General features: G+C 36.9%; 1 long non-coding RNA gene across 2 annotated transcripts in view; it reads right to left on the bottom strand.

Annotated features, from left to right (window-relative positions):
* Nucleotides 1-6,124, bottom strand: part of LOC112153533 — a 20,531-nt gene extending 14,407 nt beyond the window's left edge. For both annotated transcript variants that reach the window (XR_004948563.1, XR_002920515.2), the window contains exons 1-2: nucleotides 5,907-6,124; nucleotides 3,325-3,520 (exon numbers count right to left, since the gene is read on the bottom strand). This is a non-coding gene — a long non-coding RNA (uncharacterized LOC112153533). The remainder of the gene's footprint in view (nucleotides 1-3,324; nucleotides 3,521-5,906) is intronic.
* Nucleotides 6,125-8,770: the final 2,646 nt, after the last annotated feature.

Here is an 8,770-nt window from a genome sequence, read left to right as displayed (position 1 = left end):
TTACAGTAGAATAAACCTAACATTCCTCAGTCCAAACAGCATTTTCAAGATCGATTATAATAAAATTATTTCATTTTGAAACGACTTTATAGGCCTCAGACAGATCAAACTGGTTGAATAGATCGATTAACCATTACACTCCTACAATATACCCAATGTGATGAATCACTCTTCCTGAGGTGGCACGTTGCAGTTGACTCCACCTCTTACATGTCTGGCTCCTCCCCCCACTTGAAGCTATTTGTATGGCTTATGCACCCATGAGGACACTGGCAGAAAAATTTCTGGTATTGTTGTATGATTTGTTTTATGAGTCAGTATTAGTGTCATTATTGAGAAATGATTAAGAAATCATCAAACAAGTATTAAAATGCTTTAAAAATGAATTAAATAAATGCAATTGTTTAAAATACATTGTTTTGTTCAGGTCCTCCACTCTGTTGTTCTCACTTGCCACCCAATAAAAGTCTTCAGAAACTTTGAACATTCGTACATCATAGCTTCAAACCTCAAGAGAGTCAAAATAAGTCCAAAGGCCTGTATAGAGAAGGGATAAATACGTTTTTTTAAAAAGAGATGCCATAGAATCTATAAAACACGCAAAGCTGTGAGTGGCAAAACTTGAAAAACAAGCAGTAAAATCTTTACCTCAGTGCTAAAACTCCAGTAGAAAATGAAGAACAGCAAGGACTGGTTTAATGTGCTCATTTATCTTGGTATGAGTTAAAAGCCTGGCGGCGGCATTTTGTGTCAGCTTTAATGCTTGTAATCTCGAGGCAGAGTAAAGTGCACTGCAATAATCAGTGCTGAAAGAAGAGCATTTTTCTATAATCAAGTCATTTTTAAGATCAGGTCAAATCCAAGTCATTTACCTGGAGATCACATGATTTAACCAGTAGAAAGTCATTTCTTATGCTTCCTCCTAAGAAATAAATGGATGTACCAATTTAGTCAACAAAAATAAAGAGAAAAATATAGGTTTAAAAACAAAAACTTTGCTGAGTTGCATCACTTTTTTTAAACCAAAAATCAAAGACATTGAGTTTTAAGGTGAGTTTGTTGCTGAGGCCACAGAAAATTGCTTTTGCAACAGAGTTAAAAAAAATAAAAGCAAACTTTCTTTTAGAGTTTAAGATGTTTAACAAAGTTGCAAAATGCTAAAAAATGACAGAAAACACACACTCCTCATATATGTGATCATGGCATAATTTGGGTAGGTTGTGTTGAATTGTTCCTCCTTAAAAAGGCTAATTTCCAATTTCCCCTTTTTTAGGAAACCTTCCTAAACTTCCACATTAAAGATGGCATGCTTGGTGGCAGCTAGGTTTTAACTACATTTTTTCAGCGCATATTTTAAAGTAATAAAACACATTGTAGTTAATGAAAAAGCATTAAAATGATAATAATGTAAAAGATGCAAACAGAGAAAACTACAGGGACATAGAAGCACCAGTTCAGAGTCCATCAGATCTCTATAAACCGATGAAACTGTAGAAAGTTTAGAGGAAATGGCTGCAGAGTTTTTTGCTGAAGTCTTTCTAATATGCAATCTATATACCATTCAGGTGGAAATGCAGGTGGCTTGAAAATATTTTCCCAAAATTGCACCAGGAATAAGAGGATTACAGAAGAATTACCATAACTGCTCTGAAAGCTTTGGGGTAAAGACTTGAACTCAGAGAACACCTTATGATAATAATTGTTTCCTAGGAGAGGCACTGGAAGCTGGCTTTAATCAGCTTGCTTGGAAGAGGGTCAAAAACACAAGTGGATGACTTCATCCTGTTAATTGCAGCACTGATTGCATCTTCTGTCATCCAATTGAAGGATGACATTCGAGGTGCAGGTTCACGGACAGAAATCTTACTTCATCCATGCGGGCGTCTTCAATGGTAGCCATTTTTCTTTTAACATCCACATAATCCTTTATATGTCGTGTGTTTCATCATTTACAGCTTCAAAGCAGAGGATGAGTTTAGAGGAGTGCTGTGTAGGAAAAAGATGGGATTAAGGATAATTTTTGTTGTGTGAACTCGACTTTGAGGAGAATGAAAACGCAGCTGTCTTGTCTAATATATGCGACAGTCTTCTGGGAAATGCGTTTTAAGCTACAAGGTCATGTCACTGAAAAGAAGTACAAATGAAAAACACATGGATACAGTCAACTGAAGTGTTCAAACCTGATTAAAAGGTGAAGGCAAGTGAAATTTTTTGACGTACGTGTTTTTATGAACTGAACTACATTGAATAAAATCTACGTTTTTGTTCCAATTTGTCATGAGATGTACTCAGATTATCTGAAACATTTTCTACAAACACAAAATAACCATTTCTCTCAAATATTGTTTAAAAGTAAAGAAAAATCTGTGATGGTGAGCACTCTTTTACTGAGATAATCCATCACACCTCACAGGTGTGCCATATCAAGAAGCTGGTTAGACAGCACAGGTGTGCCTATGACCGGTCTCAACAAAATACCACTCTGAAATGAACAGTTTTGTTTTATTGGGTATAACTATGGCATCATTTTCCACCATAAGTCCCAGATGAGCATGTATAAAACTCCACACATGCAAGGACTGCTTTATTTATTTATCAATTTCTAAACTACTGTAGAAAAATAACATTTTTGATGATCCCATTTAAAAAAAACAAAAATAAAACAGGGGGAAAACACATAATGAACATTTAGCTTCATTTTCTAAGAGTACCTCTTTTTGTGTTTTCCCCACCCCATTATCAAACTTCTTAGAAAATGAGTTCTTTTTTCCTCTTCATTTTTAAGTTAAAATTTAAATTAATATTAAGTTTACAAATAATTCAGTTTTATAAAAATACAAAAATTTATTTTACATTTACAAATATGCTTTATGCGCATTTGTAAACCATTTGAGATGAATTGTTGTTTAATGCGAGTAGAAATAGTTTTAGATCTTTTGAGTTCATTTCATGCCAAATGGGAGCAAAAGCAAAATTGGCCCATTTATGTTTTTTTTTTGTCCCTGACTATAGGATCTCTAGCATATCTGTGATTTGAGCTGTATCTTAATTCTGCAGACATGGTAGGTTATGTTAGGGTGAATCTAACATGAATGGTTTGGGGTGGTGGAGGACACCAGTGTTCCAGAAACATGCAGTACATGGAGAATTTCCACTGAAAATCATATAGACTTTCACCTTGAACTGCTCTGTCGTAGCTATTCTTCTTCTTGATCTCTTCCAGTGGAATATTCTTTATACATTTGGATTAGTGACTAGAAGATTTTTTTTTTTTTTTTTTAAAGCCCAACACAAGGTATCCTTTGAAGAAGATTGAGTCCTCACCCACAGCGGGAGGTTTCATCGTTGACTTGTTTGCAGGAGATGTTGGTTAAATGAGGTCAGCCTTGAGTAATCTTGGAGGGAGGGCAGCACTGCAGCCTTCTTCTTTTGCTTGATTTAAGGTCACTGCCGTAAGCCATGTAGGAATGGCTATCAAGAATTCATGGATGGACCTCTGCTGACTCAAGGACCAACAACTCTGCAATAGAAAGTTCCAAAAATTAAGTCAGACATTTATAAACTGATTTATTCAAGCAGGTATAATTTACTGTTATTCTTTTAGAAATAAATCTATCATGTATTTCAACAAATATATATATTTTTTAATGAAATATGATTTTTTTTCCAAGCTACAGTGTGTCAATATTCTTAAACATATTGGCTTGAACCAAAGTTAAACATTTATTAAAAAAAAAAAAAATTGAATAAAACTAATTGAAGTGATCCTGGTTTAATGCTATTCATCAAATTTCACTAAAAAAGCAAATTACACAAGTCTTTCAAGGAATTCAGCCAAATAATATATTTTTTTGTTATATTAGCTTTCTATTGTAGGTCATTCTGGTCCATCAAACAACTAAATTTATTAACAGTTTTGGGGCTCAGTACCTGTTGTTAAGGCATGTGCGTGTTTGAAAGCTGTATTTTTTTTTTGCAGTTTTATCGTCTTTCTTTTTGGCCAAAACTCAACTACATCAACACAAACCATCTGCAGAAAGCTTCAAATCGCCCAAAGCAATAATGCACACATCTGTCAATGCTCAAGTTGTTCTTGATTTCTATTTTTTGTGTTAAATACAACATTAAAGCAACTGTAGAATCCACACCTTAAAAATAAATAAATAAATCACTTTAGAAATGAGGAGGAATAGACTTCCTTTCTCTTGTGGGACCCTTGCAGTCTTGTTTGAACTAATTTCATTAACATTCAAGCATGATTAGGTTGAATAGCCTTCTTTTGATTAGGTAATTTTTTGCAAAAAATAAAAGAACATTTTATTTCAGTGAGGCACAAAAAAAGGTCAACACGGAGCAACCAGTCACTACATTTTCTCTGAAATCCCGCCAGTTGATTTCTAAAAATCCTTTAGCTCGAGTTCTGATGAGAATTGGGAGATTAATTTTCGTTTTCCAATTTTAGCTTCTTTTTATTGGCGGCCAGTTAAATCCAAACTACAAGTTCAAATTTCGCCCGCTCAGATATGAGGTTCTCGCTCACTGACTTTCTAAACCAAATGCATCCCATCCAGTGCTGTGGGTGGTCTGCTGGAGTCATGCGGGGGTGCACGGTGGACAGGTCGCGGCCCATCACATGGGTCAAATTAAGCTCTCTGAATTGGTTTTGGATGTTGAGGTTTTTTTCTGATCAAAACTCGAGTGACATCTCGATTTTGTGATCCTGACTTTCCGTGCGGGAAAATAAAAATAAACTTTGTTGAAGTTATGTAAAAAAAAGTGCTGTCAATTCTGTTTAAAAAGATTTGCTCCAATTTAGTCGTTCAGATCATAAAGTAATTTATTAAAAGCTTAGGCAGCACTCCTCTCAGAACATCAAACATATCAAGTTATTTTTTATTAAATCTATACACGATTACACGACGATCAGACTGCAAATGATTTTTTTATTCACTTTAGAAATGATTGCTGTGTGCTCTATCTGCGAGCGGTGGTTAGTATGCGGAGCCTGCACTCAGCTGACCTGGAGGCTGTTCCCTGTAAGTGGATTGATATATTTCTTTGAAACGGGTGATGGATTGGTTTTCACAGCTACATATCCATAATGTCAAACCCTCCGAGGAGCAGGTTTATTTAATATAAACAGGATTAGACGATGGGCTGAGATGGCATCGTTAATCCATCCAACCATAGCAGTGTTACTGGTCGCAATCAAAGCCCTGATAGAAGAAGCATGTCAGTCAATGGCTGTGGAGAAGAGCACCCCCGCCCCTTTTCATATCACCCTGCATTGTGAGAAAAGTTTGGTGGGCAGCCAGCACTTCAGCGGCCCTCAACTGTTACTGCTCGCCTCAAAATGAGTTGTTTTATGGCCTTGTAAGTACAATAAAAGTATAGGGGAGGAACACTTTCACATCCTCTAAAAGACTTTTTTAGTTCTGATTTCATTGGCTAGTGATGTCCAGTGAGGTTCAAGGCTGGTTTAGCACCGACTCCTCTGGGGTCGGATTTACAACTTAAAGAGCAAAAAGGAAAATATTTTTCATTATTCAATTGGCAGCATGCACTCTGCTGCCCATGTTTCATTTCTAAAGAGCACTGCACTCACACAGACACACAGGGCAAAAGATGAAGGATTCTTTATGTTTGCTTAACTATTTATAATTCTAAACAAAAGAGGAGTGGTGTGCAATTTGGATTTTCTCTATTTTTTTTTCAACCGTTTGAAGCCTCAATTTATTTCCAGCTTTAAAAAAAAAAAATCATAAACAGCTGTGTCTGCAACTCACCACTTGCACAGGGGATGGGTCAAACTTCACATACCTAAATTAAATGAATATTTCTTATCAAACTTTAACTGGTGGTTCATTCAATGTTGTCCATCAAGAAAAACAGATTACTGGTCCTACCTTTATTTCTACATGAAGTGTGTCCCCCTCTTCCACAAATCTGTGTAGCCTTTTACTGAAACTCCTTGTCAGCATGACCCTCAAGGTATGTGTTGGTGGACATATGTGTGTGTGTTCTTTTTTTAATTTTTTTTTTCTCTTGTCTGCAGGTTGCCTTTTAAATTGTCACCAGCTGATGGGTGTCAGCTGATTGGACCAGCTGACCTTGTGGTGTCAATCAGCATGGGGGGGGGGGTCTCTGCAACAACTACAACCTGTTTGGGAAGAAGGAAACAGTGGTTGGTTTCAGGCACAGCAATACTGGAATGATGTGTATTTATTTAAATAATTGTAAAGTGTGCTGATAAACACTAAACACTCAAATGTTAAAACATTTTAACCAAATTCCAAGGTTAGAAAGGGACAATTTTTTTTCAGACTAAACTAAGCTGGTTATCCCTGCCCATAGACCCTCTTTCTTGGTAAGGAATGCCTGTGACTATGTAGGTTTTTAATAATTAGGGATTATGTAGGGTGGGGATTTGGGCATAGTGTCAGTCTCACAAAAAAAGCATTAGAAAAAAAGCTTTTTTAAAAACACAAATTAGTAACAGTGGGTTAGAAACCCCTTCCTGTTCCTTTTGAGTTCCATCTTCAGTTGTGGCAGAGACCCAAATTTTCTCTGCACTTTCATTACATTTTATTTCTTTCAATCAAAAGTTGTTTTTTTTTCCACTGACATAAAATCACTTACTTTGTTCACATTAAAAACTTGAACGTTTGTTGTCTTATTGCATACATTTATCCATTTAACTCATCTAGACTTGTTGCATCATCTAAAGAGTCATCACAATTTAAAGGTTTTCTGGAAACAATCATTTATAGTTTTCTTAGAAGCATGAGAGACTAAAAAAATGCATTTAAGATATCAAAATAAAGTCTGATTTTATTCTGAAATATTTTTCTATCTATCTCCCTTCTTAAACACTAAAATTAAATATGAGGTGGTCCAGGTTTTAAAGCAAAAGGAAACATTTGTTGGATCAGATATGAATGGCTGGAGGCGAAAGAAACCGACTGAAATGGTAATGAGTACACTAAATAAAAGAATAATGACCGCTGTGTGGGTGTTTAAAAACATCTGAATTATTTACCCGTGTACCCCATTATCCCTTAAACTTATGACCCATATAAATAACTTTTCAGTGTGAAGTGAGTGTCATTAGAAAACCACTTTAAAGTAAGCCACACTTAGAGCCTTAAGTGAGCTTTGAAAGTGGTTGGGAAACAACCTTTGGAAGATAAATAATTTAATAGCCGTCCCATCTCCGTTATTATCTGACAGCATGTTTTGCAAATTACAACCTGAGTCTTAACTCCAGTGGAGTGTTTGTGAAGAAAATGGGCAGTCAAGCAAGTCATTTTATGAATCTAACGCTTGTGAGGTAATTGAGCAAATGTGCTTCGCTAAACTATTTGATTTTATAGACGTCACTTGGTCAAACAAAACGCAGGTTGGGAAGGAAAACATTTGCTTTTGTGTATTATGACAGTTAAAATCCAGAAACGAGACACAAAAGCTGAAACCTTTTTGTGTCTACTGAAGAACCTGCTACCTTTCTGAGGCACTTATAGCTCCATTTGATCAATGTGCTTTAAATGAAGCTGCCAGTATTTGCATCATTAGCGTGCTTTGATTTTTATGTCAGGGTGAAAAGGTTATTTGACAAGAATCACAGACGCTCACGCACTGGCTGTCTGAACAATCTTTAACCCCAAAGGGAACCCACCTTGAATGCTATAAGCCCATTAAACACACATTACAGTCAATATTCACTTCTTTGAGTCAAATCCACTCAGCTCAACTTTTCCAGGTAGCACTTTTCAATCAGAAATGTAGCCCACAGTGTTTCAGAGAACTATAATATGTTAAAAAAAAAAACTATATATAACCGCAAAAATATGCAAAATGTTTTATACTCAGTCCTAAATCACAGTGTCTACATTCCATGCCCAAACTGGGAGTCATCTCCAGAGAAAAGACCCCTCAAGGCTACACGATGTGCCTCCACAGCCCTGGAGGTTCTGGGAGCCACAAGTAAAGTTCTGTGAAGAGTTCCCGTGGAGTTTAAAGAAACCAAATGTTCTTTGAGGAAGGATGAAGCTATCCCATTAAGGGCTTTATGTGGGAATGTGGAGGATTTTAAATCTAAATTTTCCAAGCCAGTGCAGAGAAACTGCAACAGGAGACATGTGATCTCTCTTGGCTGTGCATTAAACAGTCTGACACACAGCTATCGTCCTCCAGCTGTTCATGGAAGAACACAGTTAAGCTAAGAAAACGTCTTTTTGCCTCATTACTGCTGCTTTGCCTACCTATTGTTAACATGGGAGTAGTTTGTAGGAAGGCTGTTTGTTTATGATACCGTCACAAATACAACTGCTACTGCGCGATGGGGACAAGAGGACCTGGCCACAGACAACAACATGGCCCCAAGATGGCGCCAGAGTCCCTGACCGAAGTTTGAATAAAGGTCATCCTCTTGCCCTAGAAAAACACCAGAACCAGTTAGGGTTATGTTTAGGGCTGGGATTTTTCTGGTAAAGATACATAAATTCCACTTTGACCATCTTGCCGGTCCTTCTCAATGGAGAGGTATTGGCAGAATCTTCAAGATTCGTTGGTGTAGTCATGAATGTAGATGGCGACAGTCAGTCAGGCGGGTATGACACATTTACGAAAGTGGGCGGTGGCACCCAGATCGCTGGCTGGCAGCAGCTCTGATTGGACATCTCCTGACGGCGGCCACTTGCCACCAGACGTCCTGGGGTATATAATAAGCAGTGTTGGGCATCTCACTTCAAAAAAGTAATTAGTTATAGTT

The sequence above is a fragment of the Oryzias melastigma genome, linkage group LG10, assembly GCF_002922805.2.
Source record: "Oryzias melastigma strain HK-1 linkage group LG10, ASM292280v2, whole genome shotgun sequence".
In the NCBI taxonomy this organism is placed as follows: Eukaryota; Metazoa; Chordata; class Actinopteri; order Beloniformes; family Adrianichthyidae; genus Oryzias; species Oryzias melastigma.
This window is presented reverse-complemented; position numbering and strand designations above follow the sequence as displayed.